Source organism: Canis aureus, chromosome 8, assembly GCF_053574225.1.
Source record: "Canis aureus isolate CA01 chromosome 8, VMU_Caureus_v.1.0, whole genome shotgun sequence".
In the NCBI taxonomy this organism is placed as follows: Eukaryota; Metazoa; Chordata; class Mammalia; order Carnivora; family Canidae; genus Canis; species Canis aureus.
In genome coordinates, this window is record NC_135618.1 from 15,827,746 (window position 1) to 15,841,821 (window position 14,076).

General features: G+C 37.2%; 1 long non-coding RNA gene and 1 pseudogene across 1 annotated transcript in view; both read left to right on the top strand.

Annotated features, from left to right (window-relative positions):
- Positions 1-10,090, top strand: part of LOC144318382 (uncharacterized) — a 64,710-nt gene extending 54,620 nt beyond the window's left edge. Inside the window, exon 3 of the long non-coding RNA XR_013384260.1 lies at positions 9,617-10,090. This is a non-coding gene — a long non-coding RNA (uncharacterized LOC144318382). The remainder of the gene's footprint in view (positions 1-9,616) is intronic.
- On the top strand, positions 2,920-3,721 carry LOC144318374 (platelet-activating factor acetylhydrolase IB subunit alpha1 pseudogene; annotated as a pseudogene).
- Positions 10,091-14,076: the final 3,986 nt, after the last annotated feature.

Here is a 14,076-nt window from a genome sequence, read left to right on the forward strand (position 1 = left end):
GAATTAGTAATGTGACTAAATAGAAGATAAAAATGATACTTTTCATATACTATTAATCACTAGTAAGAAACTAACAATTCTTGAGCTACACAAAAAAATCCAAATTCTCAGAAATAATTTTACAATGAAATATATGTAAGCAATTGGAAAACTATAAAACTTATACTGATACAAATGCTTAAATTAATTGAGAACTAGAGTTTAAAACTCTATTTATACTCCTTCCCATTGCCTTAATAATCATTGAACATTAAATGTGCTTTAGCCCATCTTACCATATACCTTGGTGCCTTACGCTGTTATCAATCTACTAATCAAAAACATATGACAGTTAACTTGATTATTTATTTTAGTAAAAATGTCTCTTTACTTGGGAATCCCAAAATCACGAACTGAAGTATGCAGTTATAGAATCACTCATTATTAGCAGTTAGGCAGATAATCATAACTGGATCCTTTTGCCATTAATGATTTGGGGTTTGCTAAATCATTTGTGAACTTTCTAGGATTAGGAAATTGCTGCAGCTTCATAAAGTTTCATTATGGGAACCACAGCCTTTATCACCTCCTATGGCCTAGTGTCATTAAATGCAGTTCTGCTATGTTAAATTTACAAGGCTCCCACCACCAGCAGCAACCAGATGACCATAAACCAGCTTAGGGAATATTGTTGTCCTGGCCATTCCAGTTACCCCAATCTGAGTATTTATAGTGATTACATTGTCAAATTATAATGTGATCCTGGCAGTAGTTAATGCCATAATCCTAGGCATGGTTCTCTCTACATATTCACCATACCTTTATTTTTATTTTATTTTATTTTTAAAATATTTTATTTATTTATTCACAGAGACACAGAGAGAGAGGGGGGCAGAGGAACAGGCAGAGGGAGAAGCAGGGTCTATGCAGGGAGCCTGACATGGGACTCGATCCCTGGGTCCCCAGGATCACACCCCGGGCTGCAGGCGGTGCTAAACCGCTGTGCCACCAGGGCTGCCCTTCACCATACCTTTAAAGGATATCATTATAAATCAATTAAAAGCTAATGTGGGAATACATCCTAATAACCTTCCATATCATTCCTCAACTAAGTATCACAATAAATTATAACTGGTTCAACTATTTATAAATTAAATAAAACATTTATTTGTGAAGTAGATAGGAGTTTTTACATTTTTTATAACTAGGAGATTTTCTGAGAATTGCAGAAGACTTGCATTTATCAACTAAAATACCAAGTATCCACAGACTTAGAATTTAAAAATTAATAAAACAAATAAGCATAAACTCAACCATAAATATTATTTTGTTTCAGTCATTTTCCCATTACAAATAACTTTATCTCAGTTATTTCAAAGCCAAACTATACTGCAATCCATGCAATGGAAATTATGTGTTCTTCTGGATGAAGAAAATTTGTAATACAGAAAAAACAACAGAAGAGAAACTAAGATAGTAAACAGGTTAATAAGATGCTAATTTCCACTTCCAAATAACAGGCTATAAATAGTCTAGATGAGCCATGGAATAGAGACCCAGGCTGAGGAAGGGAGTCTGATACACCTACATTCTCAGATCCAAAAGGCATCTAGAGTTAGTACCAGTTCTCCCCTAAGGGGTATGAGAAAATATTCAGAGTCTTTCATAAGAGAAGGGCTAGAAAAGAGGAATGAATTTATTGAGGCAAAGGGTCTCAAACAGTGCCACAAATGGGTTACAATGTGAAAGTACTAATCTTCTCAACTCGTAAAGTGGACTGATCTGGTCGAGACCTATGTTGGCTAAGAGCTCTGGGCCAGAAATTTCTGGCTATAAGCATCCTCCTCTATTTACTATAGTTTTACATAAAATATATATTATTTTCCATATGTGTCATGGTTTTAAAAAGGTTAAGAAACAAACGAAAAAAAAACACAAAAAAAGTTAGGAAGTAAAAAAAAAAAAAGTTAGGAAGTTCTGTTGTGTGCGAAGAAAATAGGTTTTAATCATCTCTGATGTTCAGCATTTGGCAGCTATGTTTCCTGAGGAGACAGCTGCCAGTGCTGTCCATGGCTAGAAGCTGGGAATTCAGGCTTGGCCCCTAGGAGAGGACTGCTTCTGGGGGGTCAGAGAAGGCAGCAGAAGTTTTGATGGTAGGTGGAAAATGGAGGGAAACAACGGAGATTCATGGGTGTCAAATATACAGCATGTTTCCTCATTAAGACATTTTCTGAATTATGAAGCCTGTGTGGGATAATTGGCTAAAATCTTAATCTGAAAACCAGTGAAGAACAGAGAACTACTTGCAGTCCATCAATGCTTAAGAAGGAAAGACTCTCACACTTAAATTCCAAAAAAGATAGCCATTGGAAAAAGGGTGGCCAGAGGTAGACTCTGTCTTGTCAAAACAATAACCTAGTCTCACATCAGCTAATTGCATTAAGGCACCTAATTTGCTTTACAGAAAAAAGGTAGATCCTCCTTGGCAAAAAATAAGTCATCTTTACTCTAAAGAGAAGGAAACTTGGGGAAAACAAAGATATTTGATTGATTTACAAGAGTAATCAAAGGAGAGAAAAAGGAACATAAAACAAGCAGTCTCAAGAGGGGAGTATATTGCAACACAGGCTTATAAGAAGGAAAACCCCAAATAAACAACCTAACCTTATACCTAGAGGAGCTAGAAAAAGAACAACAAATGAGGCCAAAAGCTAGAAGGAAGTAAATAATAAGGATTAGAGCAGAAATAAATGATACAGAAACTAAAACAAAAACAAAAGCAAAACCCAAAAAACAAAAGAACAGATCAATGAAACCAGAAGCCAGTTCTTTAAAAAAAATTAATACTCAGCTCTCTCTTTCACTCTGATACACACACACACACACACACACACACACACAGAGCTGGTGATCCCTTCCAACATTTCTCACTCTCAAATGGTTTCTCCTCCCAAGAAAAGACTCTAGATTCACCACCACCCCCAACACATGCTGGGCCTTTCAGGAGCTGGGGCGCCAAGATGAGCAGAGAGGAGAACCCAGCCAGCAAGCCGACACCGGTGCAGGACATGCAGGGCGACGGACGCTGGATGTCCCTGCACCATCGTTTCGTGGCTGACAGCAAAGATAAGGAAGCCAAAGTCGTCTTCATCAGGGACTCCTTGGTCCAGCTAATGCACCAGTGCGAGATCTGGCGGGAGCTTTTTTCTCTGCACGTGCTTAACTTTGGCATTGGCAGTGACAGCACGCAACATATGCTTTGGCGGCTGGAGAATGATTGTGGTGGTCTGGGTGGGTACCAACAACCACGGGCACACAGCAGAGCAAGTGACTGGTGGCATCAAGGCCATTGTGCAACTGGTGAACCAACGGCAGTCCCAGGCCCAGGTCGTGGTGCTGGGCCTGCTTCCAAGGGGCCAGCACCCTAACCCACTTCGTGAGAAAAACCTGCGGGTGAATGAGCTGGTCCGAGCGGCACTGGCTGGCCACCCACGGGCACACTTCCTGGATGCCGACCCTGGCTTTGTGCACTCAGACGGCACCATAAGACACCATGACATGTACGATTACCTGCATCTGAGCTGCCTGGGCTACCCACCTGTCTGTCGGGCCTTGCACTCCCTGCTTCTGCGTCTGCTGGCCCAAGACCAGGGCCAGGGCATCCCCCTGCCAGAAGCTACACCCTAAGCATCCTCCTCCCCCGACATTAAATTCTCATTCCTCAGTCAAAAAAAAAAAAAAATTAATACTCGGGTGCCTGCGTGGTTCAGTCAGTCAAGCGTCTGCCCTCTCTGCCTGCTTCTCCCTCTCCCTCTCCCTCTGCCTGCTGTTCCCCCTGCTTGTGCTTTCTCTCTCTCAAATAAATAAATAAAATCTTAAAAAATTTAATTAATAAGCCTCCAATCAGATTCATCAAAAAAAATCAAAAAATGTTTATTCATGCAAATAAACAAAATCCAAAAAGAGGACAAATGACCACCAAAACCACAGAAATACAAACAATTGTTAGAGAATATTATGAAAAATTATATGCCAACAAATTGGACAATCTGGATGAAATAGATAAATTCCTAGAAACTACCAAAATTGAAACAGGAATAAAAAACTTGAACAGATTGATAACTAGCAAAGAAATTGAATCAGTAATTTAAAAAGTTAAAAAATTAAAAAAAAAAAAACTCCCAACAAACAAAATTCCTGGGACAGATGGCTTCACAGGCAAATTCTACCAAACATTTAAGGAAGAGTTAATACCTATTTTTTTCTCAAACTATTCCAAAAATAGAAGAGGAAGGTAAACTTTCAAACTCATTCTATGAGGCCAGAATTACCCTGATACCCAAACCAGATAGACCCCACTAAAAAAGTGAACTACAGGCTATTTCCTGAATAACATGGATATAAAAATTCTCAATAAAATACTAGCAAACTGAATTTAAAAATACATTAAAAAAATCATTCACCACAATCAAGTTGGATTTACTCCTGGGTTGCAGGGGTGGTTCAATATTCATAAATCAATCACTGTGATGCAGCACATTAATTAAAAAAAAAAAAACACAAAGGATAAGAGCCATATGATCCTCTCAATAGATGCAAAAAAAAAAAAAGCATTTGACAACATATAGCATCTTTTTTTTCTTTAAGATTATTTATTTATTCATGAAAGATACACAGAGAGAGGCAGAGATACAGACAGAGGGAGAAGCAAGCTTTCTGTGGGTTGCCTGATGCGGGACTAGATTCCAGGACTCTGGGATCATGCCTTGAGCTGAAGGCAGATGCTTAACCACTGAGCCACCCAGGTATCCCTACAGCATCTATCTTTATAAAACCTCTCAACAAAGTAGGCATAGAGGGAACATACATAACATCATAAAGGCCATATATGAAAAATCCACAGCATGTATCTTCTTCAAGTTTGAAAAACTGAGAGCTTTACCTCTATGGTCAGGAACAAGACAGGGATGTTGACTCTCACCAATGTTATTTAACATAGTACCGGAAGTCCCAGCCTCAGCAATCAGACAGACAAAAAAGAAATAAAAGGCATCCAAATCTGCAAGGAAGAAGTAAAATTTTCAATATTTGCAGATGACATGATACTATATACAAAACACCTGAAAGACTCCACCAAAAATTGCTCAGATACATGAATTCAGTAGTTGCAGGACAGAAAATGAATGTGCAGAAATCTTTCCATTTCCATACACCAATAATGAAGCAGCAGAAAGAGAAATTAAGGAATCAATCCCATTTACATTTGCAGCAAAAGCAAAAAGATACCTAGGAATAAATCAACCAAAGAGGTGAAAGGCCTGTACTCCAAAAACTATAAGACACTTAAGAGAGAAAGTGGAGATGACACAAAAAAATGGAAACACACTCCATGATCGTGGATTGGAAGAACAAATATTGTTAAAATGCTGGTACCAGCCAAAACAATGTACATATTGAATGCAATCCCTATAAAAATATCAAGAGCATTTTTCACAGAGCTGGAACAATCCTAAAATTTGTATGGAACCACAAAAGAACTTGAATAGCCAAAGCAATCTTGAAAAAGAAAAGCAAAGTTGGAGGCACTGAAATTCTGGACTTCAAGTTATATTACAAAGTTATAGTAATCAAACCAATATGGTACTGACACAAAAATAAACGAATAGTTCAATGGAGCAGAATAGCAAACTTGGAAAGGAACCCACAATTGCGTGGTCAATTAATCCTTGACAAATCAGGAAAGAATATCCAATGGAAAAAAGATAATCTCTTCAACAAATGATGTTGGGAAAACTGGACAGCAACATGTAAAAGAATGAAACTGCACCCTGTCATACACCATACACAAAAATAAATTAAAATAACAAAAGACTGAAATGTGAGACCTGAGTCATAAAAATCCTAGAAGAGAACACAGGCAGTAACCTCTTCAACATTGGCCATAGCCACATCTTTCTAGATATGTCTACTGAAGTGAGGGAAACAAGAGCAAAAATAAACTATCATGATTTCATCAAAATAAAAAGCTTCTGTAAAGTGAAGGAAACAATCAACAAAACTAAAAGGTAACCTACATAATGGGAGAAGATTTTTGCAAACGACATTATCTGATAAAGGGTTAGTATCCAAAACATATAAAGAACTTATTTGCAAATGACATGATCTGATAAAGGGTTAGTATCCAAAATACATAAAAAACTTATAAAACTCAACACTCAAAACCCAAATAATCCAATTAAGAAATGGCAGAAAACATGAATAGACATTTTTCCAAAGATGTACAGATGGTCAACAGACACATGAAAGGATACTGAACATTTCTGATCATCAGGGAAATATCATCTCACACCTGTCAGAATGGCTTAAATCAACAACACAAGAAACAACAGGTGTTGGTGACAACATGGAGAAAGGGAACCCTCTTGCACTGTTGGTTAGAACACAAACTGATGTAGCCACTCCGGGAACCAGTATAGAGGTTAAAAACAGAACTACCTTAAGATCCAGCTATCATATTGCTGGGTATTTATGCAAATACAGAAACACTAATGCAAAGAGATACATGCAACCTGATGTGTATAGCAGCATTATCTACAATAGTCAAGATATAGAGGTAGCCCAAGTATCCACTGATTGATGAATGGATAATAAATGTGGGGGGGGGAGGTGTATATCAGAATATTATTCAGCCATAAAAAAGAATGAAGTATTGGTATTTGCAATGGCATGGATGGAATCTTGGCATTTGCGAGGACATAGATGGTGCTGGAGAGTGTAATGCTAAGTGAAGTCAATTAGAGAAAGATAAATACCATATGATTTCACTCACATATGGTATTTAAAAAAACAAAACAAATGAGCAAAGGGGGGAAAAAAAGAAGGGAGGCAAACCAAGAAACAGACTGTTAATTATAGGGAACAAACTGATGGTTACCAGAAGGGAGGGGGGATGGGTGAAATAGGTGATGGGAATTAAGGAGAGCACTTGTGATAAACACCAGGTGTTGTATGGAAGTGCTGAATCACTATGTTGTACACCTGAAACTAATATTGCACTGTATGTTAACTGGAATCTAATAAAAACTTTTAAAAAAGACAAAAATGTCATAATAAGATTAAAAAATGGATTAAGGGACACCTGGGTGGCTCAGTGCTTGAACTGGGCGTGATCTTGGGAGTCCCAGGATCGAGTCCCACATCGGGTTCCCTGCATGGAGCCTGCTTCTCCTTCTTCCTATATCTCTGCCTCTCTGTGTGTCTCTGATGAATTAAAAAAAAAAAAAAAAAAGGATCAAATAGGAAAAAAATCAATAAGCCCAAGTATGTTAAAAATTAAATAATAAATAGGCTAAAATATTCAGATGATTGTCAAACTGAAAAGGCAACAAGCAAACAATATTTTTGTGGCTTACAGAATAAAATATAAGGCTATAGAAATGTTGGGAATAATAGGATGGAAAAAGATATACAGTTGACCCCTGAACAACATATAGGTTAACGGCGTTGACCCCCCTGTGCAGTCCAAAATCACATATAACTTGTGACTCCCCCAAAACTTAACTACTATAGCTTACTGTTGACTGGAAGCCTTATCAATAACGTAAATAATCAATTAACTCATATTTTGTATGCTACATGTGTTATGTATTATATACTATATTCTTACAATAAAATAAGCTAGAGAAAAGAAAATGTTAAGAAAACCATAAGGAAGAGAAAATACATGTACAGTACTACACTGTATTTATTGAAAAAAAAATATATGCGGACCCATGAAGTCCAAACTTGTGTTGTTCAAGGGTCAATTGTACTATGAAAGCTGGCATAACTATATTAATATGAGACGACATACTTTAAGGCAAAAAGCATTAGTAGAAACAAAGACATTTAATAATGATAAAAGGGGTCAACCCACAGGAAAACAATTCTAAATCTGAATGCATACAATAACATAGGTCAAAATAGATACAGAGAAAATGGAAAGAATTAAGAAATGAGAAATAAACACAACTGAAACTGACAGAATGAGAAACAGAAAAATATACAATAATGATGAGAGATTTTTATATACCTTCACTATTCAGAAATTTAATACCATTTGGGGAGGTAGAGAAAATTGCTCTCCTGCCTTAGGACACTGCCCCCATAACTAAAACTGACAAGAATGCCTTTAAGAAAAAAAATTACAGGCCAATCTCTCATGCAAACGTAGAGGTAAAAATCCTCAACAAAATATTAGCAGATTAGTTTAATACAGCAATAAACAACAACAACAAAAAAAGGATAATATAGAATGAGCAAATAGAGTTTATTTCAGAAGTGCAAGGGTGATTTAATATTTGAAATCAATTAATCTAATTAACACTATTAACCAAAAAGCAGAGGAAATCATATACTTATTTTGAAAGATATATTAAATAGCAATTCATAAAATCCAACATCCATTCATAATAAAAACTCTTAGCAAACTAGGAGTAGAAAGGCATTTCTTAATCTGATAATACATCTACAATAACCTACATCAAACATTATACATAATGAATTATTGAAAGCTATTCCCTAAGATTTCAAAGAAGAAAACAGTATCCGCTGTCATTATCTTATTCAAAATTGTATAGGAAGTCTTATCCAGTGTACTAAAAAAAAAAAGAGAGATAAGACAAAGGCATAAAAATTAGAAGAAATTAGTCTTTATTTGCAAATGATATGACTGTATGCAAAGAAAAGCCCAAAGAACATATAAACTATCCATATGAAAAAAAATTCTTATCTCCTGGCTCAAACCATAAGCAAAATCTAATCACGATGGATTGCAGATTGAAACATGAAATGCAAAACAAAGCTTTTAGAAGAAAACGGAAGACACCATCTTCATTAGCTTGGAATAGGCAAAGATTTCTGAAATAGGATACAAAAGATGCTAACCATAAAGGAAACAACTGATAAACTAGACTATATCTGTGACAGTCAATTTTATGTCAATTTGACGGGATCATGGGATGCTCAGCTATCTGATTAAAGATTATTACTCCGTGGGTCTGTGAGGGTGTTTCTGGAAGAGATTAGCATTTGAATTGGTAGACTGAATAAAGCAGATTTCCCCCTCCAATGTGGGTGGGCATCATCTAATCCTTTGAGGGCCTGAATAGAACAAAAAAGATAGAGGGAGGATTTACTGGAGGTTTGCATGATTACTTGTGCTGAAACATCAATCTCCTGCCCTCAGTACTCCTGGCTTTCAGGCCTTCAGACTAGAATTTGTATCATTGGCTTTCAGGCCAATGAACACCAACAGCTTTCCTGAGACTCCAGATTGCAGACAGCAGAGCATGGGACTTCTCAGGTTCAACGGTCACATAGCCCATACCATGGAAATGGTTTCTCTAGAGAAACGTGACCAACACAATATTAAAATTAAGAACTCTGATCATTAAAAGTTACAATGAAGAAAGTAAAAAGACAACTAATAGAGAAGTAAAAAATATTTTATATATCTCCCACAAAGATTCATATCCCGAATTCATTTTATACTACCACCTATCTTGACTTTTAACATAAAAAAATTAATAAAGGAGGTGCCTGCCTGGCTCAGTTGGAAGAGCATTTAACTCTCTTTTTTTTTTTTTTTGACAGAGAGAAAGAGCACAAGCAGGGAGAGTGGCAGGCAGAAGGAGAGGGAGAAGCAGGCCCCCTGCAGAGCAGAGATCCCTATGTGGGGCTGGATACCAGGACCTGAGCTGAAGGCAAACACTCAACCGACTGAGCCACCCAAGTGCCCAGAGCATGCAACTCTTAATCTTGGTGAATTCAAGCCCCATGGTGGATGTAGAGATTAATTTTTTAATTTTGAAAAAAAAAATTAATACAAATGAATATCAAATAATAGATATGTAGAAAGCTTCTGGTTTTATTAAACTGACACCAGTTCTAGCACTTCTAAAATTATGAACAAATGCTAACATTTATAATTTAATAACTCCTGGTAAATTTCAGAGCATGTTCACATTCCTACTTTACAGTCACAATTAAAATTGAGAGATGACTTGGACATACTGCTATTCATTTGAATGTCGAATGACAAGATTTGTTACTAGGTGCCAGTCATTAGCTAAACAATGGAGTGGCATAACAGAAGTAGTTCCCACCAGCATCTAATTATTATCTTAGGATAAATGCCTAAGTTGAAAATTATTGTAGCAAATGGCATGAGCAATTCTGTTTCAAGAACCCTGAAAACTTTTATGGCATTTGATACTATAATTTACATCTAAGCATTTATCCTAAAGTAATAATTAAATGCATGATGATAGCCATTGCAGAAGAGTTTGTAATAGAGAAAACATGAAAACAATACAACTATCCAACTGTAGAGTAATAATTAAATTATTTTTGTATATCAAGAGATAAATGGAACAGTAAGTCCCATTTGTAATGTGTGAGAATTCTTATTTTACCTCTTTTGAAAACTAGGAATTACCTTTTTAAAATTACTATAAGGAAAAAGAAATTCATTTTCACTTGCACTTCTTTAGTACTAAATCTGAGCTTTTTTTTTTTTTTTTTTAAGATTTTATAAACTTACTTGACAGAGAGAGAGCACAAGCAGGTGGAGTGGGAGTGGGAGAAGCAGGCTCCCTGCTGGGCAAGGAACTCAATGTGGGGGGCTGGATGTGGGGCTTGATCCCAAGGCTCTGGGATTATGACCTAAAGCAAAGGCAGACACCTAACCAACTGAGCCACCCAGGTGCCTCTAAATCTGAACATCTTATTTTTATTTGTTAGCCATTGGGAATTCTTCTGACCTGTTTTTATCCTTTGGCCATTTTATCTGATGGACATTCAAATTTTATTAATGTGTAAGACTTGTTAATATGTTAGGCAGAAAAAAGAAAGTTATAGATATAAATCTTTATGTCTACACAAAGATTTTCAAGTGGTAGTCTTAGTGTTTTATTATTTTATTTTTTAAAGATTTTATTTATTTATTCATGAGAGACACAGAGAGAGAGAGAAGCAGAGACACGGGCAGAGGGAGAAGCAGGCTCTATGCAGTGAGCAGGATGTGGGATTTGATCCTGGGACTCCAGGATCATTCTGGGCTAAATGAGGGCGGGCGCCAGACTGCTGAGCCACCCAGGGATCCCCAGGTTTAGTGTTTTAATAGGAGTCAGCTCATTTAATTAAAATTCTTATTTCTCATTTCAATTTTATGAACACTATCAGAAAGGCTAAAATACAACTCTCAAATAAGACAAGTTCAAAATAGTAAAACCCAAGTTAGACTTCTGGCATGGAAATGAAAACTTATGAAGTTTTAAAGAATTAACTATGCTCATCTGGAGAAGTAAAACAAAATCTTTTAAATAAAAAAAAGTTTTAGATAGTATTCAGGTGAAATTCAAGAAGTTTTAGTTACCATTAATTACAAAAATAAAATTGCCATTTTTAAAAGATCATTTACATATGCCTTACCATATTAGATTCAAATACTCTATTCAGTTCTCTTTCAAAAATTGTGTTTTTTTAAATGATAGGAAAGAGATCTACTTTACAAAGAAGTTGCAAAAAATAAGCTTGCAAAAGTGGTCACAGTTTACAATTAAAATGTTTATTAAAAATAATGTGTGACAGCTAATCACAGGTTTCTGGTTTGAAGAAATTTTTCTGGTTTGAAGCTTAGTCTGTTGTCAATATTAACTTCATCAAGTAACAACAAACAACATAGAGGGCTCCTAACAGTTCTCCTTCCCTCTAACCCCACCCTCAAGCCATGCCAAAGAAAGAACAAGCAAGATACTTTTTTTTTTAATGTACCTAAACTTTACAATCTTAAGGAAATCTTAAATTTTAAGGAAAGAAGTTATTTTTAATATTTTTTTCTCTCATGGAAGTGTTATAAAGTATTGCAACTGATTGTAACATTAAATCAAAAACACTAACATTATACTTGGGACGTAAGCAACGTTCCCAACCGAGTAGTATCAGAAGAAAAGAAGACACCAGATGGGATTTTTATTAATCTTAAGAAAAAAAGAAATTCCTCTTAAAACTACCTGAAGCAACCCATTCCACTTTTCCTGACTACCTCCCAATGCCGACTCCCTCCCATTTTCCACTGTAGCCTCTGCGACACACATCTGATCATAAATAAGGTCTCCTGTACCCTGAGTCTCTTCAGACTCTACCTCTGCCTGAAAGGAAACCTGCCACCTCACCCACAAAACGGCTTCCCCTGCAGATGGCAAGAGAGAGAGCTACTCATTCTTCCAGACTGTGTAACTTCCCTACCTTTCCTGGCAACTCCCCTTGCCCTACTTTGAAGCTCAGAACTAATGGCACCATTGCCATCCCTCCATCTACCTATCCATCCAACAAATACATGCTTAGTGGCTACGTACCAGGCACTGTGTTAGATGTAGGCTACCGGACAGTAACTCCCACTGTTAAAATCTAGGGAAACAGATGTGATGCAATCACACAAGTAAAAAATTGCCAATTCGGAAAGAGTAGGAAGCTATGTGAATGAGGAGGATCCAGTGAGGCCAAAGTGAGGGAAAGAGTATTTCAAAAGGAAGGAAGGCATGAATTCAGTTTTCAGGGAAAGCAAGTGCAACTGGGCACGGTGGGTAAGGTGAGTAAGGAAAGAGTGGTAGGAGTGAGGAAGTGGGCAGAGCCTTGAGGCCATGGACATGAGGGCCAGAACATGCAAGGCCGTAAGGGTCACGTTGAAGACTTTGGATTTTATTCTAAATGCAATCAGAAACAAGTAGTAGAGTACTTTGATTCTGTAGCACAGCGACCTGCTCACCTGCCCATGTTTACCCAGGATGCTTGCCCTTCACCTCTACCCCAATTCCTGCCATTCTAGATGGCTTTAACATCCGTGCCTTCTCAGTTACACGGCATCCTGTGTTCCAGTGACCTCCACTACACCTCAACCAGACTTCTCACTTTTTCCTTGTCCCACACTATTGCACCTGTGAAAATCCAATTCTAATGTTTCCAATATTTCAGTGTCAGACCATAACCTCCTTCATTCCTTCTACTCCCTAACATGTCTACCATCCAACCTCTAAATTTTTTTTATCCGGTTAGCAAATAATTGAAAGTAATATGATCTCATTGGAATAAGTGGAATAATTACTATTTCCTCTATCCCTACACCAAGGTATGTAGGCTTCTCAACACCTTTCTCCATGCTTATGCCAACATATATGAACTTATTCACAAAGAGACGCTTGGTTTGATTACAAAAGGTGAATCATACTCAATACATAATTCTGTAACTCAGAAGGTTACAATAAAAATTTTGTAAAAATAAAAATCATGAACAAATCTCAAGCCAGGAGATACAGATTGAATTCATTAAGTTGCATTAGGTTGCATTAAAAGCATTATTCTAGGTTCCCCTTCACAGGGGACCTTAACTTGTGGTTTGCTGCAACAAACTTGCTGACCCCAGGACACCTTGAAATGGCGTTCAAGTGGAGTGAAAGTACTTCCAGTCTTGGTAGTAGAGAGGAACCGATGCTCGTGACTGAAAACATTGGGAGCAAGAAGGTTTTTCACATCCCTTCAGCTGTGGGTAGCAGGTCTCAGGTCGTGAGAACTAAAGCCATCTGCCTTTCACCACCTGGCTCGCTACTGCCCAAGAAATGTGCAGGGCAGGCTGCTGGCAGGTACTGAGGGAACCACAACCATGAGGAGCAAAGAAAACTAAACCTCACATGGGGTTTGGAAAGAAAGATGGCTAACAGAAGGGAAACTGGAGATTCCTACTGTAGTAGAACCAATGGAAGAAACAGATGAGAATTTTAATGAAAATATAATGGAATTACAGCACTACAAACAAAAAAACCAAAACCCAATGCTTTCAGGAATTAAAAAACATGATTTCTTAATTAGAAATTCAATATCCAACAGAAAGAGAATGGCTGCCTTTGAGAACCACACTAGTGGTCAGAAAAATCAGGTGAAAATATCTCACAAGATACCCTGTGATAGACCCTGAGGGAAAAGGCAAGTTGTGTGGAGAGCATATCCAGGAGACAAAACAAATAGGAGGAAAAGAACATGTGGAGAGGTAATAATTGCATA